Source organism: Martes martes, assembly GCF_963455335.1.
Source record: "Martes martes genome assembly, chromosome: 5".
NCBI classification, from domain to species: Eukaryota; Metazoa; Chordata; class Mammalia; order Carnivora; family Mustelidae; genus Martes; species Martes martes.
In genome coordinates, this window is record NC_137892.1 from 162,303,763 (window position 1) to 162,322,120 (window position 18,358).

Genomic DNA, 18,358 nt, shown 5'->3' on the forward strand with positions numbered 1-18,358 from the left:
ATTAGCAAGACAGGAAACAACGTGTGTTGGAGAGGATGTGGAGAAAGGGGAACCCTCTTACACTGTTGGTGGGAATGCAAACTGGTGCAGCCACTTTGGAGAACAGTGTGGAGATTCCTCAGGAAATTAAAAATAGATCTTCCCGGGACGCCTGGGTGGCTCAGTTGGTTAAGCAGCTGCCTTCGGCTCAGGTCATGATCCCAGCGTCCTGGGATCGAGTCCCACATCGGGCTCCTTGCTTGGCAGGGAGCCTGCTTCTCCCTCTGCCTCTGCCTGTGCTCGCGCTCTCTCTCTCTCTCTCTCTCTCTCTCTGACAAATAAATAAATAAAATCTTTAAAAAAAAAATAGATCTTCCCTATGACCCTGCAATTGCACTGCTGGGTATTTACCCCAAAGATACAGATGTAGTGAAAAGAAGGGCCATCTGTACCCCAATGTTTATAGCAGCAATGGCCACGGTCGCCAAACTGTGGAAAGAACCAAGATGCCCTTCAACGGATGAATGGGTAAGGAAGATGTGGTCCATATACACTATGGAGTATTATGCCTCCATCAGAAAGGATGATTTATATTTCTTAATGTAGGGTTGTTTTATTAAGAAATATCATGTTATTGAATTTTCCATATATCCTTGAACCTTATCAATTATGTTTAATATTGTTTAAAGCTTGGCTTAATTTTCTTTGTTATATTTTATTTAGGATTTTTATATTCGTTATTTGAAGTGAGTTTGTTTGTTTGGTTGGTTAGTTATTATTGTTCTGTGTATATGTATGTCCCTGACAAGTTTTGGTACCTATTATGTTGGTTTCAGAACCAAACAAGCAAACACCATCTTGCTTTTTCTCTGTAATAGGGTCCAGTTTAACTGGAATTTCAATTACATGCTTTGTGATTCCCACACATCCCTCCAGCTCTTCTTCCCACCACTCCTGTGACTGTTATCTTACACCTTTTAGAGCTTCTAATAATTCCTTGTATAAAATGTAAATCATAGTGCAGAAACACCACGTGTTGATTTTTTTAATATCTACGTAAGGGAGGCTGAATCTCCTTTGACTCTACTAGAATGTAATTTTCACTCTACTCCTGGTTTTTAATGCTTTCTTTTCCCCTTGTTTTTCCAAATGTTGGTGAGTTTGTGCATTGTGTCTCTGCTCAGATATTGGCCAAGGTCATAAATATTCCCTTTGGCTCTTCTTTTCCTGTTTCTACTGTGACTTCCTATCCAGAAATGGCTTTCTGTTTCCCTTCTAATTCTCTTCAGCTATACTTACTCAACTTTCACTTTTTAAAAATAACTTTGCAAGAATATCCAGATATTTTCTAAGAATATTTTCTCCAAGGGAAAGAGAGTCAGACCTGACCTGGGCCAGTGTAAGTTTAACTCAGCTGTGTTGACTCAGAATGATTTGCAGGTACTTGCTGCCTTCCCTGGTCTGGGATCTCCACTTACTGCTCCCTGTCACAAACTACTTGGTGAATCAGAGATAGACTTGTAACTTACAAAGAAGTGGGTTTCTATAGGGTCACTTGGCATCTATCTCTCTTTTACTGCTTTTGGTCAAGACAATGGCCATGTTTACTTCTTTGGCTATCATTCATTCTATTGGCTTTAAAAAAAAAAAAGATATGGCATATATGGGGTGCCTGCGTGGTTCAGTTGGTTGAATGTCTGGTTGAAGGTCTCAGGGTCCTGGAATCAAGCCCCATGTCAGGCTATCCGCTCCATGGAGAGTCTGCTTCTCCCACTCCCTCTTCCTCTCCCCACCCCCCATGCTCATGCTCTCTCTCTCTCTTTTTCTATCTCTTTCTCTCTCAAGTTCTCTCTTTCTCAAATAAGTAAACTAATAATCTTTAAAATAAAATAAAATAAAACAAAAATATGTGTGTGTTTGCTTCTTCCTTACCCAGTTTCATCTGCCAGTCAGAAGTGTGATATGGCATTAGTGTTTTTCCTGAAGCCCATCTTTGTTGTCCCAAGCAGATAGAATAAAATTTTCTGGGTCCAACTACTTGGATAACTCCTCATTCTGCTTGACACTGTTAGAGATCTGTGTCTATGGTTAGCACCTTTGTATTTTATTTTATTTTATTTTATTCAATTTGATTTGATTTGATTTGATTTTCATTTGCCATTCAGGTATGTAGAAATATTTAACCTTTCCATCTTCATTCTGAAGCTCTGAAATTTCTATCCTCTGTGTGAGAAGACATGACTCTCTTAGACTAATGGGGGAAGATAACCAGGTGTAGAGTTTTACGAAAAAAGAGAAGTTTTGCATTAGCCGTTGGGAATAGGACTTGTCTAGGGAAATATACAAATGTCAACAGGTAGTTTGAAGTACTCTATTTAAATTAGAGTTCAAGAGTTTTAGATTTACCAGTCTGACAGTTGTGTGATTCTTTTAGAAGTCTTGGTGCTGGCACAAAGAAAATAAGAACACAGAATAATCAAGAGTTGGTATTTGATGGATAGGTACAATGGGATGGTAGCACGGCAAAAGAGTTGCCTTTCTTCTCAGCTGACCGATTAACAAGAAACAGTGTTGTTTGCTGGAGGAGGGTTGACAGGGGCAGTGACATGAAAATAGACTTTTATGTGAGAGGTGACACAGCCTCAGTGCGGTCCAACAAGCGTCACAGAAGAGAGAAGATCTGAGGATGACCAGACAGGAGGCTGCGGTGAATGAGTGGATAGTTCAGAGGGGGTTGAAGTGGTCACAGAATTCTAAGTGATGAGAGGTAACTGCTGGATGTGGCTTGACTCCCTGTGGTTGGCTAGGAATGTGCAGAGTGGGGACAGTCCAGGTGAACTCTGATACTTCCTGGGGCAAGAGAAGACAATGATGTGAACAGGGAGGCCAGGAGCAGAAACTCCCCATAAAGTGACTGGGACCAGGTTTATGGTTCATGGTGCATCAGCCCCATCCAGACAGTCCATGGTGACTGGGGTGTGGGCTGGGATACTCAGGGTGCACTGCTGGGGTCACATCAGTCTGAATTCACTTTACTTGTGAGGGACTTGTCTTCTAGCTGAACAGAATCTGATAGAGTTCACTGGTTCCCAGAACTGTGTCCATGGATTGAAAAATTGGCAGCCTAGGGTGGGATGTAGGCATTTCTTCTGTTTCCTCCTCCTACCAGTGTGTCTGACTTTTGGCACTTTTCTGTATCATTGGGTTTTTAAGCCAGAGACAGAAGGACTAAAATGGATTTTTCATAGGAAAAAAAAATTCCTAGATCATGGAATTTAAACCTATAATTTTAAATTTTCCACCTTTCAAGTCTACTCATCAGATCTTCAGTGGGTGGTTATCACTCATGGAGGAACATATCATATTTGGAATGTATCACTTTAAAAGTAATTACGAGGGATGCCTGGGTGGCTCAGTTGGTTAAAAGAGTGCCTTTGGGTCAGGTCATGATCCCAGGGTCCTGGAATCGAGTCCCACATCGGGCTCCTTGCTCAGCAAGGAGCCTGCTTCTCCCTCTGCCTCTGCCTGCTTCTCTGTCTGCCTGTGCTCACTCTCTCTGACAAATAAATAAATAAAATCTTTAAAAAAAAAAAGTAATTACGAGTAAGCATTGGCCGTCACTTTAATTAGTAGTTTTATCCTACCCTTCTACCATATAGAGTCCTGATTGTGTTCCTTTATTAGAGAGATTTAACTTAAAAATGTATTCCAACTGGAAAAATGCTCTTTTATTATTATAATTATTTATCTATATTGATTTAAATTTCCAAAAGAGAAAAACACCAAGATGCAGGATACTCATTCCAAGTGTCGACAGTCAAATTTCACAGTATAAGTATTAGCATGAACATGGCTGTGCTCTCCATATAGAATTGCCCTATAAGCACTAATCTGGGTGTAACTTCCCTTGACACAGAGGGCCCTGGTTTCCCAGCATGTGTGGGGAGGTTTCCTGTCTTCTTATTCTTCTATCAGTGAGAGTCCCCAAATCTAGTTTGAGCTGAGAACTAGGGAAGGAGGATTCGCCTTTACCCTCAGCTTCTATGGGAAATGGAACATGTTTTGTTTAAGTGTGTTTTGTTTTTCCCCCCCTCCTGGCTCATACCTAACACACAACTCTGTTTCACACGATCCGATAGAATGTGAGCTGCAGGTAGGCTTTCCAAATGGCAAAGAGATCAAAGCATTTAGCTATTTATGAAATCATGCAAATTACTCTATCTACCCTCGTTTCAGGTGGTTTGCATGGCCAATCTGCCTACCACCCAAACCTGTTTTTGAAGTTGATGAATCATGTGGTCATAGAACCCGTCAAATCAGTTTATGAAGTCACCCAGCGTAATGAGATGTGACCCACTGGAGTTCATCAATTATTAGAAAGGTTTATTGTGGCAGACACTGGTCCACGGTGTGGTTTTCCCATTAGACATCTCTAATTAGTACTGAGGGGGTAAGGCTCCATGTCTACACAGACAGATTCAAGCTGGAGTAATGACAAAATAGGGAAAAAGAATGAAAATAAAACCCATACCAGATAAAAATGAAATGTAATAATACATTTAATATCAAGCACACTCTTTTCCATCTCTCTTTGATTAGGTTAGGATGTAGACAGCCACTCTGGTAAGCCATCTTTGTACCCCAGCAGGGCAGATGACCCCACACAGGGGAAAGAATCCGGTCTTCCTCCTTATGCCACACACATCCTGCAAATGCACTGCACCTCATTTTGAGACACCCCAAACCCTTCCAGGAGATGAATTTTCAGCAGATAAACTGCCTACAGAAGTGGAGATGCAAATGTTCACACTGACTGCGTGTAGGCACCTAGAGCACCCCAAGGGTCAGGAGATCATTGATCTTTTCTGGCTTGGGGGTTCCTGAATCCAAAAAGAATATTTCATGAGACAGGACGCTGATTCTCTGGTCCTCTAGCCTACCTTTATCCTTTGCAAGCTCAGAGCCTCTTTAGTCAACAACAGAAACTCTCAGCATAGCCTGGGTGTTTCTAGAAAATCTGTGGTTGTAACTGATGATGAGCTGGAAGAGGTTATAAAAAATTGGGGGGAAAAGACTGAAGCTGTTTTTGAGGGTGACCCAGGGAAAACCTCCTCAAAGCCTGCGACATTCCCCTTATCCTGCTCCCTGATGCAAGGTAGCCTCCCCACCCCGCCACTACTGCATTGCCTCCGTGCCCGGAATGCCCTCCACGTGGGGAGAGCTTTCATTATCAAGGCTGAGTGAGAATGGCAGATTTTTGTGTCCAAAAACTAGAGATTGGATATGGGTTTCAACTCCTTTTGGCTGAGTGACTTGGGTCAAGGTATTTATCTGAGTCTCAGTCTCTTCCTTTTTAAAATGAACATTATGAAAAAATAAACAAAATAATGCACTTAGGAATGAACCTAAACATGTGTAAAGTGTCAGATGCTAAAAATTAGGAAACACTGATGAGTAAAGCTAAAACCTAAATGCTTCTCCCAGATGTCAGTTTCCCTAAATTTCTTTGTGGGTTCAATGCAATTCTTAACAAGCCAAGCAAGGATTTTTTTTTTTTTTAAACAGATCAATAAGCTTATTCTACAAATTTATACAGAAAACAAAACATCTAAAATAGCTAGGAAAATTTTGAAAAATACTTTTCAAAGTTTTGAAAGGTGAGAAGAACCAGTCTCCCCAGTGTTGGGTGGTGTTCTGTGGCTATGCTAAACAAGACGGAGCGTGCACAGAGCAATGGATCAAAATAGAAAACCCAGAAACATGGGTTTCCGTTTGGAGGGGTTACGGGCAGGAGCCACACCCAGCTGATTTTTACAGGGGTGCAAAAGCAAGTGCTTAGAGGAGGGACCGTCTCCTCAACAAATGTTACTGAAGCAATTGGGTGTTGATAAAAAATAATTGAAAAAAATGAAATAATGAAGTAAAAAAGAACATTGACTTAAACTTCACACCCCATGCAACATAATTCAAAATGGATCATGGATTTACATGTAAAGTGTAAAACTGTACAACTTTAAGAAGGAAATAGAAGAGAATCCTTGGGTCCCAAGATTAGGGAAGGATTCTTAGCCACAATACTAAGACCATGATCCATAAAGAAGTATGTGATGAACTGAATGTCATCAAAACTTAAAACAAAACAACTTTGCTATTTAAATGACCCTAATAATGAGGGGGTGAAATGAGAAGTTATGGGCTTGAAGAAAATGCTTGCAAACCACACATCTGACTAAAAACTTGTATTCTGAATTTGTTAAGAAATTGCAAAACTCAGCACTAAAAAACAGTAATGATAAACCAGTTAGAAAGTTGGCAACAGATATGAACAGCCATTCCACTAATGAGGAGCCGTGGACAGCAAATCTGTGCATGAAGAGATGTTCAACATCATTAACTCTTAAGGAAATGCACATTCAAATGCCAGTGAGCCTCTACCACACACCAACCTGAGGGCTGACAATTCCAGTGCTGGTGAGGAAGCAGAGACTATGGGTCACTCAGAAATGGAACATGGTAGAGCCATGCTGAAAAACAGCCTGGAGAACTTTTGTCAACCTAAATATAGCTCGTGGGTGGTTGTCCTGCAGAAATGAAATGAACGTTCACACAGAAATCTGTTCGCGAGGCTTCACAGCAGTTTTATTCATGACAGCCCCAAACTGGAAAGCGCCCAGGCGTCTCTCCGTGAGTGAATGGTTGGTTCAACAAAGTGTGTGTAGCGGCACCCTGGGATTCCACTCAGAAATAAAAAGGCACAAACCACAGATAAACGTAACAACCTAGATGGACATCCGGGGGGTTAGGCTGAGGGACAAAGTCAACTCAACAGATTACATCTTGTGTGGTCCTGATTTTAGAACCTGGTTGAGATGACAAAACTCGCAGGTTAGGAACGCATCAGTTTTTGCTACGGAACAGGGACGGAACTATCAAGGGGTGGCCTTGAAGGGGTGAAACGGTTCTGGGTATTGACAGTGTTGGTTGTTACACACGGAGTCAAGGTGCATAAAACCACATGTGCGTGCACACACACACACACACACACGTGCACACACACACACACACACACACACACGAGTGCATACAAAAACTGGTCTGTAGTCCAGATAACTACATTGTACTAATGTTGAGTTCTTGGTTCTGATACTATGTTACGTCTATGTAAGATGCCACCATTAGTGAAAAGAGAGTGAAGGGTTCCGTGGGATCCACAGAGTATTTCTGGGACTTCCTGCGAGCTTATGATTTATTTTGAAATAAGACATTAAAGAAACAAAGACAGCAAAGAGCAGTAATAAGCAATTTAAGAATTTCCTATTATAATGCATTAGACTAAAAATATCTACTTCAGCTTTTTTTTTCTTTCTTTTTTTTTTTTTTCCCCCACAAAGGCACTGGATACATAATGGGGAAAGTAAGAAGCAAGTGTGAGAACTCAGTCTTGTAAGGAAGGAGATATCTGGAGTCCTCTAACATACATGCACAAGGTTTGCCACTTGCACTGAAATTGGTTGAGCATTAGAGGGGCCCTGGAAAAGTGCACTATTGTAGTGGCCTCATCACAGCTGTGCACAAGGTGGTGCCTAAAGTAGGAGGCCTGTTCTGAGGAGCAAATCCAGGGTCTGTTAGTTTGGGATGACTCAGGGCAGAACAGGGCCTGAGTGTGGGCAGCAGCCATGCTCTGGTTAATCTTTATCACTTGAAGAGAGGGAGAAGCTAAACACTGAGAGTCACAGTTAATGATGCTCAGAACATCTCGTGGCATAAGGGATGTCTTTTCGCATCTGCAGAACCTGCTCTTACATGGACATTCACCTTGTCAACAGATGGCCTATCAAGAGTTCATTCTAAGATTTAAAAAAATTAAAATAAGAAAAGAGTTTTTCTAAATACTGTGAACAGAGAAAGAGAACATAGACAACACACACAATAACAAAGGATGGAGAAGAAAAAAAATTTTGCCAAAAGATGTAAAAATTTTATTTATGATTTCCCCAAGAAACAAAATGTCTTAAAAATATCTGGTTTCTGTGAAATAAAATTTCAAATCCATGATGCAAGCGCTCAAGAAAGAAATTATGAGGGAAGGTATAGACTGAGGACTTGAAGTCAAGGAACAAAATGCAAGGAATAAATGAGAGAACTCCAAAAAGGAAACATGCCTTGGAGATATCTCAAAGGAAGATGGAAGCTGGTAGATTTAAGTCATGGAAACAGGGTTTGAGAAATACAAACTGGAATGATGATTTTTAAAAGGCTAGAGAGAAAATGATGCATAGGAAAGACAAAGAAAATTCAACATGAGTGTAACTGATATTCTCAATGAAGAGAATCAGAAGGGAAACAGAAAGAAGCTTCCAAGGTACAACTAAGGAACACTGTCTTAAAATTAAATGGGTGCTCATGGATTGGAAGAATGGTATGATTTTCACTTTTCAGAACTTGGAGCTCCTAGGGAAGATGGTAGGCTAGAAAATCAAAAGAACCAGATTACCTATGCCACTTCTAGGGGGAGGTCAATCTGATTTCATGCTTCATCACCATAGTTTCCAGTTAAAGAAGACAATGTAATGGTACTAAGTAATTCCACAGGAAAACATAAATTGTTTCGAGAGTAACACATGGCTAAATGCTTACTCAAATACATGGAGAACAGATGCATAGTGTAACATTTGAGAACTCAAGGGGTATAGTTTGCAAGGACCCTTTTAAATCAAGGACATATTGGAAAGCCAATTTCTGCCAGCCAATAAATAAATGGAAAATTTGAACCAAAAAGGTAAATTTACTTAAACATAGAACATAGGAAAGAATACAATAGAAATTATAAATACAGCACACAAAGGGTTTTTATTAAATATGACAATAGAGAAGTATGAGTTTACATAATAAAGGTTGAGAAATGTGGTGTGCAGAGAGAGTTCTGTTAATGATAATTAAAAAGGTTCTTGTTATTTAATATTTGAATCAAATAAATTATGGATTAATAATAAATAAATTTAATATCAATCTTTCCAAAGGGTGCTTCTAATCTTAGCAAAAAAATGTATATATGATTTAATAATATATGCATTTTCATCTTTTAAAGTAAACGTTCCCTGAAAAGATTGTGCTTATTTTTTCTCCCAGACACTAAGTGTATGAAAGAAGTTGATACTAGCTTATGTGATTGTCATTGAAGGACTATGTGAGAACCTTTAAAAAGACTTGGACCTTAGGATACATTCTACTTCACATTTTACTGCCCTCCCCTACCACCATGCTGAGAAGTCTTGGCTTTGCTGTTATCTTTATGACTAATTCACACCTATTGGGGGCATATATCTTGTTGTCTGGAATGGAATTTGGGCTTAGCAGTAAGTGCTGGCATGAATCTCCCACGAGTGTGTGGGAGGAGCAAACGTGGCCTCTATGCTATCTATTTACCCACATAGGGCAAGCCAGATTCTCAGATAATTATAAGGAGGATGCCAGAGTCATTTGGCTAAGTGATGGAGAGTGTATGCTAGAGCTCAAACCCTTGACTCCAAGAGTAATGCTTCTCCCACTTTTTGATACTGCAGAATATCTTATTTTTCTACTGGTTTATTTCAGTGTCATCATATGTTAACTTTGCAAAACTCATCACCATCATCACTTTAATCATCACTATCATCATCTCCTCTATGATCACCATCATCACCATTACATGACAACCACCACCATCTCCATCACCATTACCATTGTCACTGCCACCTTCACCACCACCTCCATCATCATCATCACCATCACCATGGTCACCACCACCACCAACTCCACCAAAACCACCACCATCATGATGATCACTTCCATCATTACCACTACTGTCAATGCTGCCATCACCACCATCACAACTACCATCACCCGTACCCCCACTATCACCACCACCATCATCATCATCATCAACTTCACCATCACCACCTCCACCATCGCCACCACCATTGTCACAGTAGTGTCATCACCACCATCGCCAACACCACCATGTCACCACCACTGCCATAGTCATCACTGTCATCATCTGTCAGCACGTCTCAAAATCATGTCATCCAATGTCTCTTCTCCACTAAAAAAATCCCACTTCAACATCTCCAACAACTCTCACCAAAAATGTATAATTCCCTCCAAATCTCCCTGTAAAAATATTCCTTCAGGAAGATAAGAAATGGAATGGCAAGGAGGAAAGTCAGTCATGGTGTGTATCCTGTTGCCATGGTCACGTCAACAAGGAATACACTCTAGCAAATAAGGTCAAGCCTAAAAATGGAGAAAGTGAGACACACATAATATTACTTCATTATTTGTCTATTGACACAAAAATTAGGGGGAAAAAGAATCCCCATATTTGAAACTGAGCTACTATCTCTTAAAATCCGGTGCTTCTGGTGATTTCTCTCATTTAAAAATCATGTTTTAGGGGCACCTGGGGGGCTCAGCGGGTTAAAGCCTCTGCCTTCGGCTCAGGTCATGATCCCAGGGGATCGAGCTTGGATCGAGCCCCACATTGGGCTCTCTGCTTGGCAAGGAGCCTGCTTCCCTTCCTCTCTCTCTGCCTGCCTCTCTGCCTACTTGTGATCTCTGTCTGTCAAATAAATAAATAAGTAAAAATCTTAAAAATAAATCATGTTTTATCTTGTTGACCATTTTTGCCCATAAGCACTACTGATGGTCTTATTTAAAAAGTCCCCTTTCATCACTTTGCTTTGCTTTGTTCATAGCTGACATGATTGTGTCTGCATGATGTATTCTTGCCTGTCTTTCCAGTAAAGCAAGGCCTGACAAAAGGGGTTTACGTTACTCATGCTGGCCTTACAAAGATGCATGTCAGACACCAGATCCAGTCTCCACTTCTGCTATTGTGTTCTGTCTTCCACCGTTTGCCATTAAACAACAGCAACAACTTTTACCTCAAAAACTACTCTTACCTCGGGGCACCTGGGTGGCTCAGTGGTTTAAAGCCTCTGCCTTCAGCTCGGGTCGTGATCTCAGGGTCCTGGGATCGAGCCCCGCATTGGGCTCTCTGCTCAGGGGTGAGCCTGCTTCCTCCTCTCTCCCTCTCTGCCTGCCTCTCTGCCTACTTGTGATCTCTCTCTGTCAAATAAATAAATAAAATCTTTAAAAAAAAAACAAAAAAACTACTCTTACCTCAAAGCTTCCCCTTGGGGTACAGCCCAAGGAAAAAGAGGCAGACCCCCAGTCCAAGACACAGAATGATGAGCAACTGAGGATCTGGAAAGGTGTCTGAAGCATCTTTATCAACCAACGATGCTTTCTGAAGTCACTTCTAGTTCCACAGTGAAGCCATATGAAATAGCTCCAGAACAAAATAACACAGCTAACATGGAATTATATCTGAAATAATACACCGGAGAACATTTTTATTCAGTGCTTGGACACATTATCCATCGTTCCACAAGACCCACTGGTAGGACATAAAATGTGAGTTTCTTGGTCATCAGTGTGACCTTTCTCAGTACTCTGTTCATTCCTAGTTAGTGAAAAAATTCTCCAGAGAGACTGGAAGTCTCCCATTCATAATTTTCACAGAAATGTTGAAAATGAAAACATCCAGAACAGATTATTTGAGGAAAAGTGATAAACCAAACTATTCACTCTGTCATTTACATCTTCGCCATAAGTGTTTTGTTACAAAACAAGAACCTTTAAACATTAATTGAGCAAACTTTAGGGCAATTTAACATAAATGTGACCTAAAACAAAAACTGACTCAAACCCAAAATTTTGTCACAGAATCTCTCTGGAGGTAGCGTGCATTTCAGTAAGAGGGAAAGCTTTGCAAGAGACTTTGGGGAGAGTTGGTGGTGAACGTCCAGAAGAATATTGATTGATTTTACTCTTTAATAGGATATAAAGATTTCAAGTGTAACATTGAAAGGAAACAAGTCCACCAGGCTATGGATATCTAATGTGGTCAATTCTCTATTTAATTTTCTTTAAAATGTTTTATTTTCAAAGATTTTCAAAAGTGTTGCTCAAGCAACTGATAATGATGGGTGGGGAACTAGAGGCAGTTAACTTAGCTTTGTGAGTTTTGATGCATAGCCTAAAGGATAATTTCACACTCCCTTTAATAAATCTATAAGATTTAGAATTTATATTTTATCTTGAGGTTTTATGCTTTAATCTGCCTCAAGGCCCAGATGAGGTGCTTTAAATATTATCCCATGGATAAAAATCAAATAAGTAGTGACAGTTTTTGTTCAGAAAGGCACTGGCTTAGAACGATGGGCTGGACCCCGCCACCTGGAAGAGAGTTGGGGTTGCCCGCGGGTGTGCAGTTTTGGGAAGGATGGCCCTCTACCATGTTCAGTAACAGGTTTCCATGGTTTTAATATGAGGAACAAATCATGGTAAAGGAGAACATGAAGACGAGGCTCAGGTCACAATGGCGATTTCATGGAGAGATTTCATGTGTCAGAAGTCCCTCATTTATCAGGTGTTATGTCATTTAAATTAAAGTTGTAGCTAATTCATTAGGTGTCCTCTGAGTCCCCTGGTAGACTGTCCTAGTAAACCCACACAAGACTTCTGCCACAAGGTCATTAAAAAGATGCATGGGCCCCTGAGTGCTCTGCTAACTTTCCACGTCGAAGCCCAGTGACTTACAACTTTCATTCTTGTGGGTGGCGGGGATGTTTGTCAACGATTATGAGTGGGCTTCCAGAGGTACTCAATTTACAGTATCTAGAGTGGGGTAGAAATGAATGAACATCTGTACGTTTGCTCAGATACTATGTCAGGCGATATGAAATTAGCTGTCATAACAAGTCCATAAAGCCTTAACACACTATTTGTCTTGCTCAGTTTATAAAGTACATAAACCATGGAAAGCTGATAGAAGCCGGCTCTCTCTGGAGGACAGCTTGATCCAGCAGCAATGAGAATCTCCCACAGATTTGACCCTGCTGAGAATTTCCTTCTCTTACGTGCTCTTCTTCTAGCTCCACGCTTAACTGTAGATACCAACCCGTCAGGGCAGTTTTCTCTTGGTTCTTTCATCTTCCACTAAAATTTCATTAAAAAATCAAAGGTTCAGAAGCATCCCTCTTTTTCTTTACACCTCAAGCCTGGTAATAATAACTTGTAGTTCAGTTTCAGGAATGTTTTAGTGGGAAAATGTAAGAATAAGTAGAACCTGGTTCTCCAAAGTAGTTTATAAAGAAAGAAAGGCTGACAGATCAATAATTAAAAAAGTCACTTCTTTGATGGGACTTTAGAATTCATGAAACACTTGAAAAGTGCCCCAATCTTCTTCAAGTCATATGCCTCCCATGCTTGGGTTACTTAATTTTAGATACTTAATATTAGAATATGCCCCTGTTGATTTCTGTTGATTCCAGAATTTCCAGTCAGATCTCATAGATATAAGTTTTTAATGGTGAGAGTTAAAAACCTAAGACTTTGGGTTTGATATGGAAAGCTTTAGATCAGCATTTTCAAAGTAAGATAAGAACGTCCCCGAGACCAAATAATCCACCAGGATGCTAGAAGAAACTACTAGAACTTCTTTCCACATTTATTTTAATCAGGAAGATGGATACAGTTTAAGCCTTACTGATATTTATTACATGGACTGATACTTGAGTCCATCGTTCATCAAGGTTAGATGATGACATGTGATCAGCTACTTTAGTTCTCAATTTCTGATAAGGGACAGAGGGCAGCCCACTTAGGAGCAAAAATGGTTTTCAGTAGTCCTGCAAAAATTGAAATTAAGGATATTTCTTATAGAGTATTTATGGGAAAACCACACACACACAAATGTCCTTTGTCTACCACATTACCACAAAATGATGACCTAATTATACTGCCAGGAAAGTGACCCAAAAGGGACATGAGATTATCAAATAGATTATTTGAAATATGGTTATTGAGATTATCAAATAGATTATTTGAAATATGGTTATTAAGGCCAGTGCTTTTGTAAAGATTTTATTTATTCATTTGAGACAGAGAGACAGAGAGACAGAGAGACAGAGCAAGGCGAGATGCAGAGGGAGAGGGAGGAGCAGACTCCCTGCTGAGTAGGGAGCCCAACGTGGGGCTCGATACCAGGACGCTGGGATCATGACCTCAGCGGAAGGCAGATGTTTAACCATCTGAAACACTGAGGCACCCCTATAACCAGTATTTTTAACAATACTTCTTACCCTCTATAAATATTATGCCATGAGAAGTAAGCTATGGGCCACCGGAAACTACAAAAGTAACAAGATAATTCAAAATTAAGCATCTAGAACATGAAGGCACCCCTCTCTGAATCTTCAGCCATGTTTATCAGTGTGTATTACTTCACCAAGCACGTGACAAAGGGTTATCAACCTGGGGGGTGCAGGTTGTGTGCACAGGGCAAAAGGACAAACAGGCTAAGGTACTGTATCACTGTCTTTGCAGCAACAATGAATTATAAACTGTGGGATAATTTCTCTTGTATTGGAGGAGAACGTAGGTATCTTAAATATATTTTAGATTGCCATATTTAATGTTTCAATAATGGGATACTTAAAGACTTTTTTCAGGTGTGTCTGCTTGTGTGTATGCCTCAAAAAACTCAAAACCTAGCAACAGCCATCAGACAACAAAGAGAAATAAAAGGTATCCAAATTGGCAAGGAAGAAGTCAAACTCTCTCTCTTCGCAAATGACATGATTCTTTATGTGGAAAACCCGAAAGACTCCACCCCCAAACTAATAGAACTCATACAGCAATTCAGTAATGTGGCAGGATACAAAGTCAATGTCCAGAAATCAGTGGCTTTCTTATACACTAATAATGAAAATACAGAAAGGCAAATTAGAGAATTGATTCCATTTACTATAGCACCAAGAACCATAAGATACCTCGGAATAAACCTAACCAAAGAGGTTAAAGATCTGTACTCGAGGAACTACAGAACACTCCTAAAAGAAATTGAAGAAGACACAAAAAGATGGAAGACCATTCCATGCTCTTGGATTGGAAGAATAAACATCGTTAAAATGTCTATACTGCCCAGAGCAAGCTATACTTTTAATGCCATTCCGATCAAAATTCCACCAGTATTTTTCAAAGAGCTGGAGCAAATAATCCTAAAATTTGTATGGAATCAGAAGAGACCCCGAATTGCTAAGGAAATGTTGAAAAACAAAAATAAAACTGGCGGCATCACGTTACCTGATTTCAAGCTTTACTACAAAGCTGTGATCACCAAGACAGCATGGTACTGGCATAAAAACAGACACATGGACCAGTGGAACAGAGTAGAGAGCCCAGATATGGACCCTCAACTCTATGGTCAAATCATCTTTGACAAAACAGGAAAAAATATCCAGTGGAAAAAAGACAGTCTCTTCAATAAATGGTGCTGGGAAAACTGGACAGCCATATGTAGAAGAATGAAACTCAACCATTCTCTTACACCGTACACAAAGATAAACTCAAAATGGATAAAAGACCTCAATGTGAGACAGGAATCCATCAGAATCCTCGAGGAGAACATAGGCAGTAACCTCTTCGATATCAGCCACAGCAACTTCTTTCAAGACATGTCTCCAAAGGCAAAGGAAACAAAAGCGAAAATGAACTTTTGGGACTTCATCAAGATCAAAAGCTTCTGCACAGCAAAAGAAACAGTCAACAAAACAAAGAGGCAACCCACGGAATGGGAGAAGATATTTGTAAATGAGAGTACAGACAAAAGGTTGATATCCAGGATCTATAAAGAACTCCTCAAACTCAACACACACAAACCAAATAATCATATTAAAAAATGGGCAGAAGATATGAACAGACACTTCTCCAATGAAGACATACAAATGGCTACCAGACACATGAAAAAATGTTCATCATCACTAGCCATCAGGGAGATTCAAATGAAAACCACATTGAGATACCACCTTCCACCAGTTAGAATGGCCAAAATTAGCAAGACAGGAAACAACGTGTGTTGGAGAGGATGTGGAGAAAGGGGAACCCTCTTACACTGTTGGTGGGAATGCAAACTGGTGCAGCCACTTTGGAGAACAGTGTGGAGATTCCTCAGGAAATTAAAAATAGATCTTCCCTATGACCCTGCAGTTGCACTACTGGTATTTCCCCCAAAGATACAGATGTAGTGAAAAGAAGGGCCATCTGTACCCCAATGTTTATAGCAGCAATGGCCACGGTCGCCAAACTGTGGAAAGAACCAAGATGCCCTTCAACGGATGAATGGGTAAGGAAGATGTGGTCCATATACACTATGGAGTATTATGCCTCCATCAGAAAGGATGGATACCCAACTTTTGTAGCAACATGGACGGGACTGGAAGAGATGATGCTGAGTGAAATAAGTCAAGCAGAGAGAGTCAAGTATCATATGGTTTCACTTATTTGTGGAGCATAACATATAATATAGATGACAAGGGGAGATGGAGAGGAGAAAGGAGTTGAGGGAAATTGGAAGGGGAGGTGAACCATGAGAGACTGTGGACTCTGAGAAACAACCTGAGGGTTTTGAAGGGGTGGGGGGTGGGAGGTTAGGGGAACCAGGTGGTGGGTACTAGGGAGGGCACAGATTGCATGGAGCACTGGGTGTGGTGAAAAAACAATGAATACTGTTATGCTGAAAATAAATAAAAATAAAAAATTAAAAAAAAAAAAAACAACTCAAAACCTGATACTCAATAGCAAAGATGTTCTTTCACCCAAACATGACATTGAGTAAAAACACACACAAATGCAGTCATTGATGAAATGGCTATCTTGCCTGAAGTTAGGAAGAAAAAGACATGACAAGGAAAGAGGAGAAAAGTTAATTTTCCAGGTCAATATTACCAAGATAATACCAGACACAGGATTCTCCTGCTGTGTCACTTGTAAACCAGTTCAGACCAAAAAAGAAATTGAAACCAGAAGAGCCTCAAATGCACTTGAGTGTAGTCAAATTGTGGTTATTATTATTAGTTTTAATACCATGGACTCTATAAAACTTTCAGTGATAGGAAACAGAGTGAGAATTTTCTCTGGCACAGAGAAATTATGCTTAAAAAATGCAAGTTTCTGAACAGAGGTTTTAAATTCATGGATGAGTGACAGAGTGTTCTTCTACAGAAAGACAACTGTTAAACTTTACTAATCGTTTCTGAATGTGAGGACCCTGCTGATGTGGACACTAGGCAGATATTTTTAATTACGCTCAATGCCTCCTTTTAAAATGAAATTTTAGTGAGCAAGGCTGTGGCTAATTTTAAGAAGTTTTTCCAGGGAAGATATAAAAATGCTGAAACAATGGATATCATGTTAGTCTTCATTATTGTATAATTTAGTTACAATAAATAACATAAATGTGTCACCTTTCAAAACTTAGACAACCAAACAATTCACTTTGGTAAAAAAATATCAAATCTGTTTGAAAATGACTTGGGAAAATTGGGGACCTTTTGGTAATATTTAATTTTATAAGGGTTTCTATTTCTTTGCACTAATAACAAGGAGGTAGGAAAATAAGAAAAATTACTCACCAAATCCAGCAAGACCCAGGATAATTAGTAAGTGGGATTGAACAAATTTGTTTTTGTTTGCTTTTAGCAAGTGTAGCCATAAGTAGACCTTTTTTCATGTAAACCCACTCAGCTCTAAAAGCAACATTTACCAACAACAAGGAGACATTGCAGTCCAAGATCCAAACAAAGTGATCCTGGAAACCAACTTCCAAGTTATTTGAAGCAAGATGCCACATCGAGTTAAAACCAAAACCAAAAACAAACAAACAAACAAACAAACGAAAAAAACTAAGCGTCATTGCTCATCTGAAAATGAGACCAGCATGTAGTATGTTGTAGTGAGAATAGAATTATTTCTGCTATTGACAAAAAAAAAGCTAATATGTCACTTGTTTCACTTTTATGAAATGCATGTAATGCAAATGTTTTTACAATACTACATGCTTATGTCAGAGACCGTTTTTATGTATAAGAAAGATCTAGATCATCAATGTGAATTTTATTAGTTCCTCCAGGTAAGAAACTAGTTAAGTCCTATCTTCTTACAAGTTCAATGTACAAAGAGTGGGTCTGTACAGTCAGAGAGCATTTGTACAGATGCTCAAGTTTCATATTTTCCTTCTCAGCCAAAATAATCATTAGATGGAGATGACTGGTTTAATTGATTTGGTGTTTGAACTTTTGTTTTGTGATTCTAAATAGACACACCATCAAATAATGGTTTTACTTCTTACAGAACTTGGGACGTTTACTCATGTCCTCTGTGTGGTTGAGGAATCTCTCTCCTTCCCCTGACTTCCCTCATTATTACACCACAGTGTGTTCCTAGGAAATACCATTTTATCCAAAGCCAATTATAAAAACAATTATTTCAAAGAAAG